Source organism: Aedes albopictus, chromosome 1, assembly GCF_035046485.1.
Source record: "Aedes albopictus strain Foshan chromosome 1, AalbF5, whole genome shotgun sequence".
In the NCBI taxonomy this organism is placed as follows: Eukaryota; Metazoa; Arthropoda; class Insecta; order Diptera; family Culicidae; genus Aedes; species Aedes albopictus.
Genome location: NC_085136.1, coordinates 37,759,489 through 37,783,041, shown reverse-complemented (window position 1 = coordinate 37,783,041; position 23,553 = coordinate 37,759,489). Strand labels below are relative to the sequence as shown.

General features: G+C 41.8%; 1 pseudogene; it reads right to left on the bottom strand.

Moving 5' to 3' along the window:
- Positions 1-14,286: 14,286 nt before the first annotated feature.
- LOC134288277 (solute carrier family 25 member 3-like) lies at positions 14,287-15,639 on the bottom strand (annotated as a pseudogene).
- Positions 15,640-23,553: the final 7,914 nt, after the last annotated feature.

Below are 23,553 nucleotides of genomic sequence, written 5' to 3'. Positions count from 1 at the left end.
TACTGATTTTCGGCACTAAAACCACAGACGAATTTATACAGACGTAAGAGTGCGGTGCAAACCGCCTAAAATTTTCGGTACCATGTTTTCTTCTTCTTGTTGGGCAGCTTTTTTTCGAGGGGGCTAGTTATTACCATTTTGCGGTAGTTTTTTACGCATTGGTTTACCCCTCTCACAAGCTTTTGACAGTTTTTCGCCGATTTCGCCGCACAACAAAAGTTTTGTTTTGTTTACCTTTTTTGATGGTGCGTGGTCCGCTAATCGCTCTTCGGTGGATGAGAATCCGATCCGGTGCCGCGGTTCTGGGAGGACGGCCAGAGGGACATAAATGTCATAACGTGTTATCACCGGATGTGCACACAATGGCCAGCGAATACCTCCCGGAGATTGTTAAAGATCAATGATAATGGGCAAACTATCCGGTAAGTTGATATGATTTCGTATTTACATTAATTTGGACTATTTTGTCACTCAAAAGGAAATATCTTTTGCAGGTGTATCCGTGGTAGAAGTCATCCAATCACCTGCGGTATTGGAGCGTATTGTAGAAGCACCGGCTGAACCACCTAGGACGATTGTTCCGGTAAGCTCGCCTTTCGCAGTGGATGCCACCGGTAGCAATTCTGCTGAATTCCACTCCGGACAATAATCGTGGTGCGCTTTCAATGCCAAGACACTTCACTGACCATGTATGGTGAGTCTTGAACCGGAATGTGATCAAATCAGGAACTCATCCCACAAAAAAACGCATGTTGCACGTGAAGTTCTTCACTGATAAAGGTCGCCGGGCGTGGATTACGGAAACGATAAGACTCCCCTACAACACCGTTCAACATTACAAATCACTCGTGATACTCAGTTTTAATCGATTCGCAACAAGTTTATCCAGATGGAGCATCATGAAATATGGCAGGAGGCGGTTCGTCAAGCAGATGACACCCAGTAACTTCCATTGGAGGTCCGTGAGGTCCGTGAAAATCGCTTCCAGGAGTTGCTGTATGCAGATCGTGCTTAACCGAAGCTACCCGATTGACGACGGCCCAAAGGCGTTTCTCTCGGCTATCACAGGACGAGTCGTACGAATCTGGCGCCCGAAAGCGACACCGTTCCCGCATCCCAGAGAGTGCCGCCTACGAGCCGCTTCCAATTTCTCCAACAGCACCGAAATGACCTGGCTGAAACGGCCAGTGGCACCACCAGCGATCACCGAAATGGTAGAATTCGACAAGAAAATTTACACCAGCTTCCGGAACATTACGCGCGAAGGTCAAACGGAAACCGAATTGGACAAAAAGCTACAGAAGATATGTGTGCCCTATGGATGCATGCCATTGCTAATGGTGTCAGATTGGCCAGCCGTCTACGCTCACAGGCTTTACGGCGGTTGGAACGGGAATTTGGAATCGACGGGGTCAAGAAGGTAAGCTGTCCGAGCGGCTCCGCGCTGGTTGAAAAAGTAAAGGACCCAAACGTGGGACGAGATTGATGGCGCTGATGTCCTTGGACATCCGGTTCATTTTCGATCTAGAGACGAACCACTTGCAGGGCTTATATAATTTTGCGATTGGTTTATATAATTTATTTTGATGAGGATCCCTCATCAAATGGATCGCCTTAGTGCTTTATGCATTCTGGTGGCCTGATGTTTTCTTCTAGTTTTTTCTAACTGTATGTTAAGGCACTAGCCGTAGTCGTTACATTCATATGCACCTAGAAGCGTCGAAATGTCTAACGACAACCGGTTATTGCTGGTAGATGCAGTGGAAAGTTTGTCATAATCAGGGATGGGATCATTTATTAACAATTCACTTGCTATTAAATCGCTTCTTCTTCTTCTACTTCTGGTTGTGCGTGGTTGTCAACCACCCACTGCTAAATGGCACAGCACATTCGCTATAACGCCAGTCGGTTTCTTGTTATGGGAGCAAATTTGATTTGATTGTCATTTTAGTGCATCGTTGGGACATCATATGTTTATTTTGATTTCTTTGAGAAAGTTACATATGTTTTTTAGAGTTTCTACGTTCTTGTCGTCATACGCTTGTTGGATTGAGTAAAAAGGGTCAAGATTGTGTTTATCTCTGGGTATTACGTGTTTCACACATTGGAAAATTATGTGCTCCGAAGTGTTGAGGCAGTCGCACAAATCGCAGAACATCTCGTCTTTGATCATCATCTTGCTCAGCCAGAAAGGCGAGTAGTCATGGCCCGCTAGCAGTCGGTTGAGGGTCCTCGTTTCAGTGTTGGTGAGTGGTAGGTTGTGAAACCACGATTTGGTGTTGATTGTGGTTTGAATCTTAAAGAATTTTCTTCCTTTACCGTACTCTTGGGTGTAGTTCACGTACCACTGTTGGACTTCTGTAGAAATGGCTTGTTTGATCGAGTTGTAGGCGTCGTGAGGTAGAATCCTATTTTGAATGGTTTCGTTAGCGTGGAGTCCCGCCTTGGCCAGACTGTCGGCGATCTCATTGCCCTCCAGTCCAACGTGTCCTGGGATCCACTGTATGCAAGTATTTTGTGAGGCTGCTTTCTCTATGATTGCTTGTATGATCTCGTCTCTTTCTGTCTCTTCCAGTTGACTACTGACGAGTTCGCAACCCGACTTTGAGTCAGTTAGAATAACCGCATTCTCAATATCGTTTTCTTCCAGGTACTGTAGTGCTATCAGGATTGCCTGCAGCTCCGCTGTCATTGTACAAACCGAGTTCTGTAGTTTCAAGCTGAGTTTAAAACTACTTGTTGCGTCGTAGATTCCTATGCCACAAAGTTCGTCGTCCTTTGAGGCGTCCGTGTAGATTTTCCTATGGTTTTTATACATTCCATGTATTTTTCCCAGAGCCAGCTGTTTAAGTATTCTTGGGGACGTATTCCTTTTCGTCCATGTACCGTCGTCTATTTCTGCTTCGATCCTCGCTGTAGTTCTTTGTTGCACCGACTTCGTATGTGTCACTTTGTCGAAAATGTCCTTGTATTTTTCGAAGATCTCCTCTTGGTATGTCAGCTTTTCCCCGTTTCCAGCATTCAACTCCAGTAGTTGTGTCCAGACCAGGGATTGGAATTGTGCATGTTTTATTAGCTCTTTGGCAGTTGTTAGCTTCCTACGGAACTCCAAAGGAGGCTGACTGGCAATGGCGCATAGCGTGTTGATTGGCGTCGTTTTAGAGCAGCCTGTGACCCTTCTTAGGCATACGTTGTTAGTTACAGTCAGTTTGTTTAAGTTGCTCTTTGCCGCGTTTGCATATGCCGAAGCACCGTAGTCGAGATAACTCCGTACTATAGAATTGTATAGTAGGTTCAGTGTTTGCGGGTGTCCTCCGCATTTTGTGGCACTGATGACCTTCAACATGTTTATCCTGTCGGTTGCTCCCCTTTTCAATTCCCGGATGTGAGCTCCAAACGCTATGCTCCGATCCATAGTCAGCCCTAGGTATTTGTGAGTATTCACAGTTTCTATGTTCATGCTCCCGATTTTCAGGTTCAAGGTCTTTTGGTTCCTTTGAAAGAGAATTACTTTGGTTTTGTTCTCATTTATTTTTAGGTTCAATTGCTCAGAACTGGTTTTAAAGGTGTCAAGAAACCTTTGAGCCCGACATTGTAGCTGTTCCCTAGTTTCCCCTGCTACAATTGCCATAAAATCATCGGCGAATTGTACCAGGATGACTCCTTCTGTTGTTGCTTCGTGTAGTTGTGCCGTGTAGATGTTGAACAACATCGGTGACAGCACGTCCCCTTGTGGCAGTCCGTCACCGACGCTTCTTTCGACTAACCGCTTTCCTACCTGTATTTGCACAATTCTGTCTTGGAGGAAGTTCACAATCCAATTTGTGATTTCAGCTGGAGTTTCATAGCCATACAGTATTCTTTCTAGAGTCTCTGTTTTGACCGTATTATAGGCGTTTGACAGATCAATGAAGATTGCCCCTGTGACTTTTCCTTCCCTTTTTAGTGAGTTTATACTGTTAATAACATAGTTCAAACATGTTGTAGTGGAGCTATGCTTCCTAAAACCGAACGATGCCGCTGGCAGAATTGAGTTTTCTTGTACGAATTTGGTTAGTTCTGCTAGGACCGCTGAGTTGATCACTTTCAATGAGCAGTTAAGCATTGATATTGGACGCAGGTTTTCCACAATATTCGGATCCTTCCCCGGCTTGGGTATCGCGATCACCTTAATCTTTTTCGTGTCGGAATCGATTCTTCCCTCTTTCCACATACGATTCAAATCTTCTATCAGCTTGTCTCTAACCTCCCTTTGGACGCTCCTTAGTACCTCGTAGCTGATTCCATCCGGACCAGCTGCCGATGCTTTCTTTTTTCTGCTTAAGATATCGTTCCACTTCGTCACATTCATAATGTCGTAATCTACTTTCACACTTATTTGTTGTTCCACTGGTTCACTAAACGGAAAGTTTTTATTCAGAAATTGAGTAGCTGCTTCTTCCTCTTCATGTACAATGTTAGGCTGACTTCGTTTCTTCCTTTTTCCCGTTAACCCATTAACTTTTTTCCATAACTCTTTACTACTCGTACTGGGATCTATTCCTTTGACAAATTCTTTAAACTTTTCTCTCATTGCCTGGTTTTTTTCCCTCGTGAACAACCCTTCTAGTCTTTTCATTTCTATCAGGTCACTTAACGTTCCACTCCGGTTAAACTTTGCTCTAGCTTCGTTTTTACACTTCCAAGCTTCTTCCACTTCTTCATTCCACCAAAACTTTGGCTCAAAGCGATTTTTTTGTTTTGCCTGTTTCAGAATTGTTTTCATCTCCTGTTGTAAACTAGCTAACCCATCTACTCGCGTTTCGTCTAACTTCTCTACTTCCTCTTTCACTTTCTTCCGGTTTAAGAAAAAACTAACCTTTGGCTGTTGGTCCCTGGAGATGACGATGTGGCCTACCAGATGTCTGCTACCTATCCCGTATTGCAAGATTTCCATGCTCGTGTCCTGATACAGACCCGGGGACACCATGACCAGGTCGATCGTCGATGGTCTTTTATTCAGTTGCGCTGGTATGAAAGTTGGTTCGCCGTTGTTTAGTAAGATGATATCTTCGTCGTTGATGAAATCAAACAGCACTCCTCCTTTAGCGTCCGAGTGATGTTGATCCCATAGTCTGTGATGTGAGTTGAGGTCTCCCCCAATCAACACCGATCTAAACCCTTCCATTTTCTTTGCCAAGCTTGTTAAGAAACTTTTCAGTTCATTCGCCGAAGTATTTGGTGCTACATATACTGCTATAACCACTAAATCCATGTTTTTGATGAATCTACCCACGCACTGGATGTTATCCGTCGAATCCACCTCAAAATCTCTACTTTTGACCGACTCGTGTATGATGATCATAGCTCCACCATACCCATCGAATCTTGAACAATAGTAGTTGTTGTAACAAGGAATTCTGTACTTGCTGTTCTCGCATTCTTTCTTCGTCCAGCTTTCTGATATCAATCCAACCGTATATTGTTCTTTTATTAGTACCCTTGCAAGCTCTGCTTTATTTTTCTCTATACTCTGAATATTGCACTGTATGATTTTAAATGACATCAGTTTTGTTCATTTATTTAGTTCTGTTCTGTTCTCTTATTTTTTCGTTTTTGCTCCCTACCGACTGGCTTACCTGTTCTTGTCCTGTGTGACCGCCACAAGCGAGGCTGTATGCGCCACTTTCATCGCTGTCACTGGTGACTTCCATGTTCTGTTGTGCTCCTTCCCGTGTCTTTTGTGCCGCCATTTGCATTTGGTGTAGTTTCCACTGGAATTTTTCGAACTCATCTGTCTTGTAACGATTGAAGAGGGCCGTTCCATTCCTCGTTACTTCGTCGTCTGTCCTTCGCTTTTTGTCGTTGAACACTTCTACCTCGTTGCCTATGATTTTGTTCGACGCCTCCTCTGACGTACGTTTTGGGTTGTGTTGTTTGCGTGTTCCGTCCGTTGTCTTTCGTTTGTCCATGGGGTTCGTCCGGATGTTCACATTGCTTGGTCGATGCGCCACTTTTGCGTATGAGTTGATTAACGTGGGGAAGTCCTCTGTGTTTTCCAGTAGGCTGAACCGATTCTGGGTGTAGATAGGGAATTGCTCCTGCGCTTCGAGTGCCGTAAGATTCGTTTTCGCCAATATGACCTTCAAGTTGTTTTGTCGGATTCGTTCAGGGCACGTTGCATCTCCTGACTTATGTCCCTCTTGCTTGCAGTGCGCACACCTTGCCGGCAAAGCGCATTGCCCGTATCCTTGCTCGTCATGGTTCATTGCACAGGTTTCGCATCTCTGCCGCGACCGACAGTTGTTGGTGCGGTGGTTGTATCGAAGGCAATTTTGACAGAAAACCGCCTTGCTGACAAATGGCTTGACTTGGTTCGTACAGCAGAACATACGAACTTCACATGGCAGTTGATTGCTCCGAAACGTCACGCTGATCCTTGTGGTAGGAATCTTCTGATCGTTCTCGTATTTATGCAGCCTGGAAACGCCCAGGATTGGCACTTTGCAGGTTATGCTTTCCATAATCTCCTCCGGTGTCATCTCCAACGGGACGCTGGTAACAACACCTGACACCGTCAAAAAGTGCTTGGGAATGTACGCCTTGTAGTTCTGCATCCGGAGTGATTTGTCCGCTTGGATTTTGTTTGCCGTTTGTGGGGTCCTAACCAGAACCAGCACCTTGTTGCGTCCCAACGGTTTGAGGTTAAGTACGTTTTCTTTGTACTCCTTCGATTTGGCCAGAATTTTTCCTACTGCGAGCTTGTTGATGTGTGCGTCATCCTGCTTCTCGTTCAACTGTACGATAACTCTGTATGGTCCCGCGTCGGTTTCTTCATACTCGTATGTCATCCATTGTCTCTCGTCTAGGCCAGATTTCGGCGTTCCGCCTCCTGGGTCGGGACTCCCCGGTCCCGTCATTTCTCCCGTGTTTCTACTTCCTTTTGGTTTTGCAAAACTTTATTCACTCTAGTCCCAAAAAATCACTTCAAACAAACTCCAATATTCCACTCGCCAAACTCTCGAAAAATCACTTTCTCAAAACCACGTGTGCTTTCGTCGGAGGTTTTCGACTGAATGTATTAAATCGCTTCAGAAACATCGTAGAAAAAATCAAAATATGGAACACTTTGGTATGCGTGTGCGACCATAATGTTATTCGGCAAACTTTCAGATAAAACTACAAGGTTAAATTTATCCATACATTGCTTTTTGATAGCATGCTGAACTGAAATAGTAGCAAGTTAATGTAACTCTTTGCAAATGAATGATCCTATCTGGTCTTAATACGTTTCAACCGCCTTTGACAAACGAGAAAAATTGACCACACTGATTACCTGTCTGAGCCATATTTGGTTTAGTCTTCAGTCTCTGATTTGTCGATTCATATTTGATGGAACTTTAATCCAATGAGTTACACAGTCGCCATCCAAATACAGAGAAATATATCCCGTGCACTATATCACAATTCAAAAAAGCTGCGGCTGCGGTATGTTGCATAGAATGGAGAGGCTGAATTGGGTACCAGACCAAGTCCCTGCTGGGTGGTAGACTATAGAATCGCCAATGTCGTAGGGCATAGTATTTGAGTATTGTCGAAAACTTTAACGACAATCCAAAATAATAAGCAATATCAATGAATCAAACGCGTTACAGTGCTAGAGTTGGTATTAGAATGAATTATTTCCAGGATTATTTCTATAAAATTTCACGCGTTTAGTAGTATGGAAGGTAACATTTTCAAACCTAAAAATGACTCAATACGTTCATATCGCGAGTAGATAAAGGTGTGTTCGACAAAATTGTTCAAAATAATATTGCTCACAACTTTGCGTACCTAGGGGAAATTACCTATTCTCGGCCGTTTTGTTCTCTTCGTCTTTGAGGGTTTTTTGAAACCTATTGAACTCAGAGTTGGTCTCAAATCCTTCTCAACTAAGCTGAATTATATGGCCAAGTTTCAGGCAATTTGGCTGAGAAAACCCCCCATGACGAAGAGAACAAACCTGCCGGTAATATCCATTGTCACCCTATATAATATCAAATTAAAAAGTTCCACTTCAGATTTGAGCTGAGACGAGAACTATTCTTATCAATAGTTACAATTATTTTTAAGCAAACCCAGACCCCTATAAGCACTCTTGGTAATAAACCTTGTCTGAACTATTAGGAAGTCGGTAAATGTGTTACTTTTCTTAAAATGAACTTCGCTAATTTTTAGCGAAATTTGACCAATCAATTGTTTTTTGTACACGTTAAGGTGAATATATGACGAAGCCACACCTCGAATTTTCAAAAGCACAAATCTAAAGAACCGATTGTCGGTTTGAGCAGAAAAGTTGATCGATTGGTTACTCGCTGGTAGAGACCAATTGATCAACTTTTCAGCTCAAACCAACATTCGGTTCTTCAGATTTGTGCTCTTGAAAATTCGAGGTGTGGCTTCGTTATATATTCACCTTAAGATTTACATCAAAAGTCACACGTGTGCATTGTACATCATCTAGCGGTGCACGAATCCAATTGATATAAAACCAACAGAATTATTGCGGAATGTGCCCAAACTAAGGTCCCCTGCCCAAATGCTCTTACACACTATATTTAATCCTAGTAGGATGTTGGAGTCCATATAACCCAGACAGCCTCGCTGAACGTATCGTCTCTTTTCTAATAACTGATAAGCCAGGAGGGCTAATTACAGAGTTTCAAAAGTTGTTACAGGGTTTTGGGGTTTGTTTGGCTGTATGTTGCTGTCAGGACTGTTGGCCCGAGGGCCTCGCTGGCTCAGTTGCCCTAACTGGGAGTCCGTGGCGGAGGGGTTTTCTTCTTCCTCATATCCGACCGGGTTGGTCGCAGGGGTGCGGTGGTTGGGTGGCTTGGGGTGGGACTTACTACTCGGGTCCCGGGGAGTTCGGAATGGCCGAGGTGCCCTAAAAATATTTTTAAATAATTCCTGACAATCTCTTAAAAATCTGAGAAATTCCCAGTCCTCTGTGATGTTTTAATTGGGAAAATAATAGAAAATATTCTAAATAATTTATAGAGATCAGCAGCATTATGGATTATTTTTAAATAATTCCTGAGAATCCCTAAATATTCTCAGAAATTTCCAGTACTTTGGAATGCTTCTTAGAAACTATACAAAATATTCTAAATCATTTACGAAGATCAGTAGTATTTATCTTCTTGGATACATTCTAGCAACTATAAGAAATATTCTAAATCATTTACAGAGATCAGTAGGATTACGGAATATTATTGAATAATTCCTGAAAATCCCTAAAGCTACTCAGAAATTCACAGTCTTCTGGGATGTATTCTAGCAAATATAGGAAATATTCTAAATCGTTTACAGAGATCAGTAGCATTACGGAATATTTTTAAATAATTCCTGACAATCTCTGAAGATTCTCAGAAATTCCCAGTATTTTGGAATGCCTCTTAGAAACTTTACAAAATATTCTAAATCATTTACAGAGATCAGTAGGATTACGGAATACTTTTAAATAATTCCTGAGAATCCCTAAAGCTACTCAGAAATTCCCAGTCTTCTGGGATGTATTCTAGCAGCTATAGGAAATATTCTAAATCGTTTACAGAGATCAGTAGCATTACGGGACTTTTAAATAATTCCTGACAATCTCTGAAGGTTCTCAGAAATTTCCAGTACTTTGGAATGCATCTTAGAAACTATACAAAATATTCTAAATCATTTACAGAGATCAGTAGCATTACGGAATATTTTTGAATAATTCCTGACAATCTCTGAAGATTCTCCGAAATTCCCAGTACTTTGGAATGCATCTTAGAAACTATACAAAATATTCTAAATCATTTACAGAGATCAGCAGGATTACGGAATATTTTTAAATAATTCCTGGCAATCTCTGAAGATTCTCATAAATTCCCAGTACTTTGGAATGCATCTTAGAAACTATAGGAAGTATTCTTAATCGTTTACAGAGATCAGTAGCATTGCGGAATATTTTTAAATAATTCTTGACAATCTCTGAAGATTCTTAGAAATTCCCAGCTTCTGGGATGTATTCTAGAAACTATAGGAAATATTCTAAATCATTTACAGCGATCAGTAGGATTACGGAATATTTTTAAATAATTCCTACAATCTCTGAAGCTTCTCAGAAATTCCCAGTACTTTGGGAAGGCATATTAGAAACTATACAAAATATTCTACATCATTTACAGAGATCAGTAGGATTACGGAATATTTTTAAATAGTTCTTGACAATCTCTGAAGATTCTTAGAAATTCCCAGTTTTGTGGGATGTGTTCTAGAAACTATAGAAAATATTCTAAATCATTTACAGAGATTAGTAGGATTAAGGAATATTTTTAAATAATTCCTGAAAATCCCTTAAGCTTCTCAGAAATTCCCAGTCTTCTGGGATGTATTCCAGAAACTATAGGAAATATTCTAAATCATTTACAGAGATTAGTAGGATTACGGAATATTTTTAAATAATTCCTGAGAATTCCCAAAGTTTCTCAGAAATTCCCAGTTTTCTGGGATGTTCTAAAAACTGTAGGAAATATTCTAAATCATTTACAGAGATCACTAGCATTATGGAATATGTTCAAATAATTCCTGAGAACCCTTAAATATTCGCAGAAATTCCCAGTACTTTGGAATGCATCTTAGAAACTATACAAAATATTCTAATCATTTACAGAGATCAGTAGGATTACGGAATAATTTTAAATAATTCCTGAGAATCCCTAAAGACTCTCTGAAATTCCCAGTCTTCTGGGATGTATTCTAGAAACTATAGGAAGTATTCTAAATCGTTTACAGAGATCAGTAGCATTACGGAATATTTGTAAATAGTTCTTTTTAATCTCTCAAGATTCTTAGAAATTCCCAGTCTTCTGGGATGTATTCTAGAAACTATAGGAAATATTCTAAATTATTTACAGATATCAGTAGCATTATGGAATATTTTTAAATAATTCCTGAGAATCCCTAAAGATTTTCAGATATTCCCAGTCTTCTTAGACGTATTGTGGAAATTATAGAAAATATTCTAAATCATTTACAGAGATCAGTAGGATTACGCAATATGTTTAAATAATTCCTGATAATCCCTAAGGATTCTCAGAAATTTATAGTTTTCTGGGATGTATTGTGGAAATTATATAAAATATTCCAAATCATTTACAGATAAGTACCATAACGAAATATATTTAAATAATTCCTGATCATCCCTTAAGGTTCTCAGAAATTCCCTCTCAAAAAACTAAAAAGGACTAGTTTTTCCTCGAGTTTATCACAAAGTTTTCACTCATAGAAGACGTCATGTTTATCCGGTAATTAATTTTTAAACCCATTCTAGGTACTTCCGTCGACCATCGTTTGTCAGCAGCCCTATCTGGAGGATCGTTGCCGATTCGATGTCAATGCCTTGTGATAGTAAATACATATATCTAAATAAAAATACTTAGGTGGGTGGGGCGTTTATGTGGCTTCTATAATCCATCCGAAAAGTCTCCAGGATTTTGAACAAGTCAACCTATACATCTAAGGGTTCTACAATAGTGATCTGAATTTGTTGCTAAGAAGTGTCACCATGTTCTCTTAGAATGCGACGCAGAACACTTGAAACTTATGGAGTTACTCCAGTGGTCCTTGAAACAGTCTTCCACTAGATTTTTATTTGACTCAGATGGTTCACCACTTCCTCCCAAATTGCATGGTGATGCAAGACATCATGCTCCACTCAAAGAAGCTTTGTTCAGGCTAGGTTCACCAAGTCCTCCTAAAATGCATGGTGATGCAAATCATCATGCTCCATTCAAAGAAGCTTTGTTCAATATAGGTTCATCACGTCCTCCTAAAATGCATGGTGATGCAAGACATCATGCTCTATTTAAAGAAGCATAGTTCAAGCTAGGTTCACCAAATCCTCCTAAAATGCATGGTGATGCAAATCATCATGCTCCATTCAAAGAAGCTTTGTTCAATATAGGTTCATCACGTCCTCCTAAAATGCATGGTGATGCAAATCATCATGCTCCACTCAAAGAAGCTTTGTTCAGGCTAGGTTCACCAAGTCCTCCTAAAATGCATGGTGATGCAAATCATCATGCTCCACTCAAAGAAGCTTTGTTCAGGCTAGATTCACCACGTCCTCCTAAAATGCATGGTGATGCAAATCATCATGCTCCACTCGAAAAAGGTTTGTTCAAGATAGGTTCACCAAATCCTCCTAAAATGCATGGTGATGCAAGTCATCATGCTCCATTCAAAGAAGTATAGTTCAAGCTAGGTTCACCAAGTCCTTCTAAAATGCATGGTGATGCAAGACATCACGCTTCACTCAAAGAAGCTTTGTTCAAGCTAGGTTCACCAAGTCCTCCTAAAATGCATGGTGATGCAAGACATCATGCTCTATTTAAAGAAGCATAGTTCAAGCTAGGTTCACCAAGTCCTCCTAAAATGCATGGTGATGCAAGACATCATGCTTCACTCAAAGAAGCTTTGATCAGGCTAGGTTCACCAAGTCCTCCTAAAATGCATGGTGATGCAAATCATCATGCTCCATTCAAAGAAGCTTTGTTCAATATAGGTTCATCACGTCCTCCTAAAATGCAAGGTGATGCAAGACATCATGCTCTATTTAAAGAAGCATAGTTCAAGCTAGGTTCACCAAGTCCTCCTAAAATGCATGGTGATGCAAGACATCATGCTTCACTCAAAGAAGCTTTGTTCAGGCTAGGTTCACCAAGTCCTCCTAAAATGCATGGTGATGCAAATCATCATGCTCCATTCAAAGAAGCTTTGTTCAATATAGGTTCATCACGTCCTCCTAAAATGCAAGGTGATGCAAGACATCATGCTCTATTTAAAGAAGCATAGTTCAAGCTAGGTTCACCAAGTCCTCCTAAAATGCATGGTGATGCAAATCATCATGCTCCACTCAAAGAAGCTTTGTTCAGGCTAGGTTCACCACGTCCTCCTAAAATGCATGGTGATGCAAATCATCATGCTCCACTCAAAAAAGGTTTGTTCAAGATAGGTTCACCAAATCCTCCTAAAATTTATGGTGATGCAAGTCATCATGCTCCATTCAAAGAAGTATAGTTCAAGCTAGGTTCACCAAGTCCTCCTAAAATGCATGGTGATGCAAGACATCATGCTCTATTTAATGAAGCATAGTTCAAGCTAGGTTCACCAAGTCCTCCTAAAATGCATGGTGATGCAAATCATCATGCTCCACTCAAAAAAGGTTTGTTCAAGATAGGTTCACCAAGTCCTCCTAAAACGCATGGTGATGCAAGTCATCATGCTCCATTCAAAGAAGTATAGTTCAAGCTAGGTTCACCAACCAAGTCCTAGTAAAATGCATGGTGATGCAAGACATCATGCTTCACTCAAAGAAGCTTTGTTCAAGCTAGGTTCACCAAGTCCTCCTAAAATGCATGGTGATGCAAGACATCATGCTCTATTTAAAGAAGCATAGTTCAAGCTAGGTTCACCAAGTCCTCCTAAAATGCACGGTGATGCAAGTCATCATGCTCCATTCAAAGAAGTATAGTTCAAGCTAGGTTCACCAAGTCCTTCTAAAATGCATGGTGATGCAAGACATCATGCTTCACTCAAAGAAGCTTTGTTCAGGCTAGGTTCACCACGTCCTCCTAAAATGCATGGTGATGCAAATCATCATGCTCCACTCAAAAAAGGTTTGTTCAAGATAGGTTCACCAAGTCCTCCTAAAATGCACGGTGATGCAAGTCATCATGCTCCATTCAAAGAAGTATAGTTCAAGCTAGGTTCACCAAGTCCTTCTAAAATGCATGGTGATGCAAGACATCATGCTTCACTCAAAGAAGCTTTGTTCAGGCTAGGTTCACCAAGTCCTCCTAAAATGCATGGTGATGCAAATCATCATGCTCCACTTAAAGAAGCTTTGTTCAAGATAGGTTCACCACGTCCTCCTAAAATGCATGGTGATGCAAGACAACAAACACTATCTAAATTTGCTGCAGAGGTTTAGACAGATTTGTTGGTTCACCAAATCCTCCCACATTGCTCTTTTATCAGAAACCCCAATGGTGTTGTTTCAGAGGTTTCCACGCAATTGTTCTAAAATGCACTTTTCCCGTAGTGGTTTTATTACTTTGACCTTGATAAGATTGTACCCCGCGGTTCGTTTCCATGATTCATAAGACATGTTGGTTCCCCGTTTATAATAACGACGTCGTTCAGTTAAAACTTATTATTTAATCATAAATTGTTGCGAGCACAACACATTAGAAGCGAAATGGCTTATTCAACTCCTGCCTTTTTTTTTCAGCGATTCTGGCATTTTTGTGATGTCCGGGGGATATTCCGGGCGACCTTGGCTGCGTCGTATATGAACCACTGTAGGACGGTCAGTGTATCGATGATGCGGGGTTTCAGACTGGGCCATGTGCCCATAGCGACTTGGCTGCATCGATGGCACTGAATCCCTTGGCCTGGTTCAGCTTGGACACGTCAATATGAACGGGTAACCAACAGCGAATGCGACAACCAGCTACTCGCTTTAGATGCAGTCGGCACGTGGCGTGGGTATAACAGCTCGACGGTACGTTTGAAGCAGACGAACTTCTTCATGGTGTAGGAATCTGGAGACACTACAGTAGGACCAGACAATCATCCATCATCTTGGGAATAGCTTGGCGCATATTGTTGGCATAACCGGACGTCTCATGGATCTTCACCTCTGCGGCCTTCAGCGGCGACAGGGCGATGTCGGCGAAGAATTCGGCCGTAGCTGAGGCGGCCAGATAGGCTTAGATGCGGTACAAGTAGGCATTCTTGCCAATCATGTTGGCGTACTGGATTTTGAAGGCACCCTGTGCCGAGTATCCGAAGAAAGATGGAGCCTATCCCTTGGGATTGGTTTAACAAATTATTGTAATTGGCAGTTCTTGATATACAGATGGCACTTGGCAAAATACAGCAGAATGATTTCCGTGTGGATGAGGCCGCAGACCAGGATACCTCCGGGAGTGCACAAGTCGAAGAATTCGTTAGAACCGTACTCTATCTCCTTGCACAGAGAGCGACGCTAGGGGATGTAGAACCACTTAGCTTCCGCTCCAAGTCGATTCCGAGCACTTTGGCGCCGTTGATCAGCTTGTGAAAAAGATATACCACATCGGAAGTAAAGTCTTGCAGTGCAGCGGATTCGGCCGAACCGCGGAAGCATTTTGATGGACAAGCGGTTAATGACTTGGTCTGCAGTGAATATTTCGTTTGTCGAGTGATAGATCGCGCACTTCTAGACCTCCCAGGAGCATTTCATCGATGATGTATAACGCTTGGACGATTTTCTGCTATTCATCCTGGATGCGAAAACGGAGCAATTTCATGGAAAAAGAGTGAAATTCGTTAAGACAGACAATCGAAACAAGGTATGTTCATATTTATTTGAACTTTCTCGCTTCAGTGGCTTACCATAGCGGAAATTTCTTCAACAATTTCCACGTATATAACCGTCCACGGTGTTAGAACCACCTGGAAGTCCTCGCGTCCAACCGGATTTGTCTCGATAGTAGAAAAAAAGGGGCCGTTACATCCGCCGGCAGACAGCCAATTCGTTCGATTCCCGAACAACTTATTCAGCGGTCGCTTGCCACACAGTGCCGAATCGGTCATTTTTTGTGCTCCCAGCCGGTTTGTTTGCACTGCGCCTTCACTACTTTGAGAATGCTACAATGTTGTCCGGATCGAAAATTTTCCCAACGCTGTTTGAAGCTCTCCGGAGGTTCTATTTTGTCCGGTGTTCCGGGACGGTGTTTCGACGGTTCCGACCGACTTGCTGTTTGGTGTTGAAGACGTTTCTTCTTCTTCTTCTTGCTTCTGATTGCTCTTGGATTACCAAAGAGCGAAAAATGGCGCAGCGAACTAGCGCTATATTGCCAACGAGTTTTCGTTTATACTCCAATGGAGTTTACTTTCTGGCGAGCACGCCGCGGATCACGACCAAACGTGTTGGTCGCTGCAGTCGTACTCTGAAGACGTTTCAAAAAGCAGAAAACATAAACAACAACAAAGTTGTTGACAAGTCGCTTGACATTTCACCCAGTTCGCCCGTTCAAGGGGTTCACTAAAGCGACCAATTACACAATAAAAGAGGGGCTTGCCAAAGCGTGAAAATGAAAGTGGTACCGAAAAAAACGATTACTGCTCCGTCTGTATCTTCGTTTGTGCTAAAACATTACTTGATTGTGCTGACCTCGGCAAAAAGAAACAAAAATTCGGCAAGTATGTAGTATTTAAGGGTATAGATTTTCTTTATTACAAAATTTTCGGCGATATCTTAGAGAAAAGATGTCTCTAATAAGTACACAATATTTATCATATATTAGGTAAAAGAGTATAAATCGAAATCGATGTCACGCTCTTTTCGTTGAGGGATCTAATTTTGCCTGACAAAGAAAAAGCAGAACCTTTCAATCAGAATCCTTTTTGCAATTAAGTTGAATACCATAAAACCTTAAACTTTCTAACTTGCACATGAATAACATGCACTGAGCAAACGACCATATCAAACATTGATCACTTGATTTAAATCCCGAACAGAGAAAATGAAATGTTTTCTTATACATGTCGTGTTCTGAAAACGTCTTAGTAAAGAGAAGATACCCTTATCGAATACAGATGTATTTTCAATAGAACTGTATACCTATATTGTACAAGATCCTATTGTACTTCGATCAAAATAAATACCGGCTAGTTCGGGAGACGAGTCAGAAGTTCACTCTGATACATCAAGTTAATGACTCGTGTTTTATTCCCCCTTGGAAAGAATGACAGAATATTACAATACACATATAATAACAAAATTATGCTGTAAAAAACTTAAACGATTTGATGGAAAACCATTTTATATGCAATGAAATATGTTATTTTACATGGCGATCGATAGACAGTATGATAAATTTTTATTATGTCTGGTCCATCAAAATGCAAGTCATGTGAAAAAGCATTGAGTTATGTTTAAAAACAACAGATTAACGCATTTTATATTACCTACTATTGCGGCGCTCCTAATAAATCCACATTGGGCGGCGGCGATATGCCCGCGAAGAGATTCTCGCGATACAGACGCAATGTCAAAACCGAACAGATACTGTCACCCACCCAGCAGCATCGCAGCAGCCTTCAGGCCGTTCATATCAAAACAAAAGTTAACACAATGGCAACTCAGGTGGCCAGAAATCGTATTTAATAATAAATATTTATCGCGGCATTGATTCAATATACGCATACGCATCACCTCGTCGGTTTTGTGTTTAGTAATCGGGATGTTATTTAGTGATGCTGCAGCCTGCAGGGGGATGCGGCTAATGCATATTTTCCATTTCCACATTGCGTCTGTATCGCGTGCATCTCCTCGCGGCTATATCGCCGCAGCCTCATGTGGATTTGATATAAGCGCCGCATGCAGATTTTCTGACCATCAGGTCGCTCATAGTGGTGCGGTCATATTTTTGCATCTTGATGGAAAAGAAGAAGACTAACGCGTTTTGCGGATTATTCTTGCAAGGCACAATAGCATTCCCAACACATTAAATCCGCATTACTTCACATACACAACGAGCGCAATCGTAAAATCCATACCCGACAAGCGTTCTCTTGCGTTCACATGCGTCGAAGCAACTCCATCGCATCTCCGCACTCATCGCAACTCATCTACTATGTACGGTTCATGCGTTCTGCATATAGTTTCCACAGAGTGTGCTTCGACGCTTATCCGATCTCTTATCTCTTTGCATCGCACCTCAGCCACTATGTGCTCAACGTAAGGTTACTGCGCCAACATCCCCCCTTAACCGAGAATCCTTCCTACTCCAGTACCACCTTGGTTAGTAAATCGGCTACTTGCTGACAACTTCCAACGTGTGCCAATCCGATTATGTTTTCTTCGATCTTCTCACGCACGAAATGATGACGATTGTCTATATGCTTACTCTGTGGTGAATAACCGACTTCTTTCCCAGCTAGGTGGATCGCGCTTTTGTTGTCGCAACACACGGTGATCTTCTCGGATACTCCAAATAGCTCTTGCTCTAGTCCTCGCCACCAGATCGCTTCTTGTGCTACTGCCGATACGGTCATGTATTCGGCTTCCGTTGTTGACAAGGCCACTGTAGACTGTCGTCGAAATCGGTCCACCTGATTTCATGAAAACATCGACATACACGGCCACAATCAAGATTGTTCCATTTTCAATGCGATAGTAGACGCACGTGTCAAACTAGATCGTACCAGTAAAAACCACTTCAGTTCTTCATCAAGTATCTAGTTCCAGATTCTGGCTTGTTTCAGTCCGTATAATGCTTTCTTCAACTTGCAGATAACGGATACTGGCATACCGGACCACGGACCAGTACGTCTTTTCATAATCGACGCCCTTGACTTGAGATTAGCCTTTGATTACGAGGCGGGGCTTATATCTTTCGGTGGATCCATCAGGGATCGTCTTCACCTTATACATCCACTTGCAGCGGAGAGCTTTCCTTCCTTCTGGCCAGTGAATCAAAATTCAACCATCGCGCAACAATAATGACAATGTCGCAACCTGTATTTGTGCGACAAACAAACCCATGCGACATAAGTTTGTCCCAACTTGAAAATAATGGGATTAACATCGTACATCACGAGTTTAGAGATTTTTAAGCCTTGCATTGCGATTTTCGAACGGTAACTTCGAGTCGGTAAACGCTGCAACTCTGGTGAAGCTCTATCATCGAACAGTTTCGACTTTGGGTTAGCAATAATTGATTTTTCACGAGTTGAAAAGTAAGCAACAAATTCAGCTTCCTTTTTGTCTGCAACAAAAAATTTCGAGATCATGTCATTATCTGTTACCAGTAGGGATAAAGAGTAATCGTCGCACCTTCTTTATTGCTTGTTTTGTGTCTCTTTTGTCTGACAATTCTCTTCACTGCTTCTGGCAGATCGGTTAGCTCCCAGGTTTGGTTGTTCATCAACACTCGATATTCCTCCACCATTGCACCTTTCTAACGATCGCTGTCCTCGCACGTAATCGCTTCCTGGAAGGTCTGTGGCTCTCCATCGCCGCTCGTATCGCATAACTGTGGAGGTTGGGAAGTACCATGAGGTAGAACACTGAAACCCAAATGAAAATCTCGATACTTGCCTAGGGTTACGCGCTCCCTCACACTGCGCCTTGTAGCGGCCATGGGCCCGCTCGGAGTCTGCTTCTTGTTTCCGGCCCGGATTTTTAAACAAGTGGCTTAAGCGCCACCTCCTAGGAGGACCACCCGTCGTTTTCTACGATGCCCGGCTAGATACTGACCGAAGAGTCAGCTTCGGAATAATCAACAATACGCGGGAACAAGCGAGCAGACTCATCATACAAGGGCTCTACTTCAATAGCGGAAGCCACACAGACATAACCAACAAATTCCCCCAAACGACCGATATCCCAGAACTCGACCTTATCCTGTTCTCATCACGGGCAAAGACTCCCCAACCACTTCAATCCCATTCCGTTTTGGAAGATGGATGTTACAACAAGACGGACCAAAAAATACGAAACGAAACGTGAAATGTGCTTGAACTTTCTTAACGATCACTAACTAACACATGTTTTTTTTTGAGGGAAACAAGGACTATATATTCAACATTTATTCAATTTGATAACCTAGGATAATCATGGCCTGAATCAATTTGATAACCTATGCATTTCTACGGTCGCGTCCGACCGGCCTTCCTTCTTCTTCCCCTTTCCAAACTATGGCCCTATCTTGTGCGGTTGTGGTCTACGCTAGCGCTTTTGTGTGTGTAGGTGCTAATTCATTTGCATGCAAAATTTAGTGGAACGTACTCACGAGCTTTCGATCGGGTGCTTTCTACGACGACGCCGATGACGTTGACGATAGTGTCGACGATTGGTAGATCGGTACCTCTACGGTGAATTCGATTCACGGCCACGCACGAGCTTCGTGGAGTGTTTCTCGTGCTCGTGACCAAACGAGCGGACGATTGGCAAATGTCGCTTGCCTTCGGAGTGCGTTGGTGACGTTCGCGACTCCCTTCCGGCCTGGAATCGCCGGGCAAACTTTGGCCCCAGGACGCAGGGTGGATGCGCGACGTAAGGTGGTGGGCGAGACGCTCTCGTTCTTCGCTTTGTGCGATGTACGTGCTATTTTTGGAGTAGAGGTATAGCCGTCGCTCGCGCTTGGCTAGATGACACAATTAGCACATAAAATACCACACAACACAAGTCGTTTACCTTTGAACTTGGTACTCGGGTTCAACACGCACAATTCACCGCACAACCTAGCTATTGAACTTTTGGCCTAAACGGGGATACACAGAGACAATTAATACTCGTTGAAGTACTCTTCACGTTTAAGTTAACTCACAAAATCACACCACGGGAAAGACACTACTTCGCGATCCTTCTTCTACCACGATCTGGGACAAAGTGGACGAGAATATCTTTGTGATTCCTCAGATAGGATCTCACGGTATGGTTCCCGGAAATGGAAGCCCGAAGGTCTCCGTTGATCAGGTCTGTATGATTTCGGATAAAGAAATCTCCCTTGCCTTTGAATTGTCTTTTCATCTCATTCCGTTACAAAGTCAACTATTCAGAAGCTAACTACTTCGGGGTTCTCTAACAAGGTAACGAGAGCACGAACAGTGATACTCATTACAGCGTGTGCTTGCGTAGCGGATAACCTATCTACGCTTCAGGAAATTGTATGCAATTGTTGGTATCATTTTGATTCAGCTAATGTCCATGCTATTTTGATGCTAAATCTTTTATTTATCAAATTTTATACATTTAACGTGAATTCTAATTATTGAACAATGAATTAAATAAGAATATAACAAATAAACAAATAACGAAAAAGGGCTACCGTTACATCACTCCATGCTAAGGTTACGAAAATTTAGTTGATTCAAATCAACTAAATTTTCGTAAGGGTTTAACTTACGATTACTATTTACAAAATTTACAAAATTGAATCTTTCGACATTCTTCGTTTAGAGTTTGATCGATTCGGGGTCATATGGTTTCATCATCAACTAAAAGTTGACTCCTTCCCTATTTCCAGAATACTGATCTATCACGGATCATATCTGCTACTGACCATCAACGTCGAGTGACTCCGGTCTCCTGCGAATCATCATATTCACTTACAAAGCTGTCAATCGATTATGTTCTAACTACTATTATTCGGACTGTGAATTTTATATACAAGGCTTTAAATGCTAAAAGAATAAATACAAAAACAATACATACTAACTGTTTACCCAGTTCGATGTTGCTAACGTGTTAGGTGTATTCTATCTTTCCAATTCAGAAACCCCCAATCAAACTTAAACCAAATGTACTTTTATCGAATTCGTTAGAATTCGTAAAAATACCACGAATAAAATTATCAAAATCCCGAAATACAGGCTTATTCAGATTCCATAACAACCTCACTCATTTCGTTGAGCACAGAAATATCCTCCGAATTCACCGCAACGGACTATTTTGCAGAGATCTGGCTCACCCCGAAGATATACTCCAGGCAATCTGTCCATTTCTCTTACAAAACGTAGCTTAACCTAAAACCTTAAACTTAATTGAGTTTCTACACCAGAAACTTGTTCTGGTCACCCGAAACTCAAAAAAGAAGCCTAAAATCAACATCCCTCGACTGTTATACAGTACTTCACACTTATCTTCACACCCAAATACAGAATCCACCTAACACGTACGCAGCCATCGAACTGTCAAACTACCGGAAACAGATTCTGATCAGATTGTCAGACATCCATTAGAATCGGGAATGTGCAAAGAGTGGTGGTTGGCTGGTTTTACTGCGTCGCGATAAAAAATGAGAATGTTGCTGCTGAACGGGAAAACTTTGCCGAACTGCATTTTGGAGGAGCTGATTTACGGGGGGAGTATTGAATTAATGCTTCCTTTCGTAGAATTGAATGCTTTGTGATTTCATTTACAGATGCTGCGACGTGGGACCTATCTCTCTATTCATCTACCATAATAGGAGCGGCGTATGACATGCAAAACTGGGAAATGGAATTCTTACTGGATTGGACTTAATAACTACATTGGAGATCTTATTGGACTACTATTTACAACATAAAGACGAACGGAACGGAATACCTACTGTCGGAGACCAGAACTAAACTATGTGACCTGCAACATGTGATGACGTATGACTGTTATTTCTAATTGGACTGGATAACTCAGTGACGTCACAAACGATGGACGACGAACTGCTACGACTTTTCAAGGATGCTTGAACAACTTTATGAATGAACAAACAATTATGTATGGAATGGTACGATTTGCTGCTACTACCGTATTATGGAGTGACTGACTGGACTACGGATATTTTACACATTGACGAGACTACACCAACAGGAATCATCAATGAAACAGTGAAAGTGTATATACGGTAACGTGCTAAGACAAACTAATAATGAGATTTAAGTGCTTTTTTAGAAACTACGATTACTTTACTACTACTCAAGGAAGCTCAGGTTAGGCAGGATTGCTCCTATCCTATTCCCGCGTCACTAGACTTGCTAGGAACGTTTCCTCGTCAGGTTTTTCAGTCAATTGTTGCTCAAGTTGAGGTTCATAGCTGTAACGGAGATCTTGTTCGACGAATAGGATAACATTGAAATGAAATGCACTGACACCAAGCTCATTCATAAGGGCTGTCACCAGTAGTGAATCATGTTGTTGTGGGACTGCTCAACTCGGAATCCGAGGAGGCCCTTATGAATGGCGGGTCATATGTATGTGCAACGTAGTTGCTTTGTCCGCTCCAGGAGCATACATAGCTTATTCATTGAATATTCGACTCGATAACGAGGACATTGATCCTCAATGCAACATTGTTGATTTTTAGGCAGCCTTGAATGGCGCGTTGTCTCCAGTTAATGGGTTCATAGCTGATGAATGAATTCATTCAATGGATCCTCATCAGCAAAGTGCAAAATAGTGCCATTTACGTATTTTGGGACGTTCTTAGACGTTTTGTTACCTCAATGAAAGGCTGCATAGCTGGAAAAACAATTTTATCAATTCGAAGCTAGTAAAGAAAACTTTTTCAGATATTTGCCGTTGAAAACTCCAATTCGCTTTCCTCTGGCATCCTCCAATTCGTAACAATGATCTCCTATCACGCGTTTGATCACGGCAGGGACGTACTTTGGCGCAAGCTTGGCACAGTACCCTTTACCTTTATCCGACAGTTCGGTGTTCCGTTTTAAAACCGTCTCTCCTAATACATACTTGGGACAACTCGCGTTTGATCTCAAATTGTAATACTTAGAGTGTTTTTCAAATGCCTTCTTTATGTTTTCACGGATTTCGGTATACAGTTTCTCTCTTTCGTTTGGCCCTAGGTTTCCAGTTTCTTCGGAGGTGTCTCTCAGATGCCTGTACTCTCTTCCGTCCGATATCATATTACGACCAAACATTACAAAATAGGGTGTATATTTTGTAGCCTCGTGTACGGAGTTCCGGATAGCACTAGCGATAGCCTGAATGTTATTTGACCATTC